The sequence below is a fragment of the Chrysochloris asiatica genome, unplaced genomic scaffold (genome assembly GCF_000296735.1).
Source record: "Chrysochloris asiatica unplaced genomic scaffold, ChrAsi1.0 scaffold00093, whole genome shotgun sequence".
NCBI classification, from domain to species: Eukaryota; Metazoa; Chordata; class Mammalia; order Afrosoricida; family Chrysochloridae; genus Chrysochloris; species Chrysochloris asiatica.
The window spans coordinates 7,401,627-7,402,131 of NW_006408611.1; positions in this window are offsets into that span (position 1 = coordinate 7,401,627).

Below are 505 nucleotides of genomic sequence, written 5' to 3' on the forward strand. Positions count from 1 at the left end.
TCACCTGCTCCAAGGTCCATTGAACTAGTTGATCCCAAGCATCTTCAATTTTCATCACTCTTCTTTTTCCACAAAAGGAGAGACCAACAGTTGCATCTTAGATGCCTGCTAGTGAGCTTTTAAGATTCCAAACACTACTTACCAAAGTATGATATAGAACATTGTCATTGTGGACTATGTTATGCCAATTGACCATGGTGTCCCCTGAGACTATGATCCTGATTAACCAGGCCCAGTAACTTAAGATGTCAACAATATCTAAGAAGTTTTCATCAACATGCTTGCTAACCATGAGCCCTAGTAATTCAGTGGTTACATGTTGAAAAGGTTTGAATCTACCAGATGATCAATGGGAGAAAGATGTGACTTTTCCTCCAAAAAAGACTTAGAACCTTATACAGGGTTTTGCTTATGAGTCAGAATCAACCTGATGGTATACCACCATCACTGCCAGCATAGTTCACCACATTCACAGCTGTGTTTGAAGCAAAGATAAATACCCATG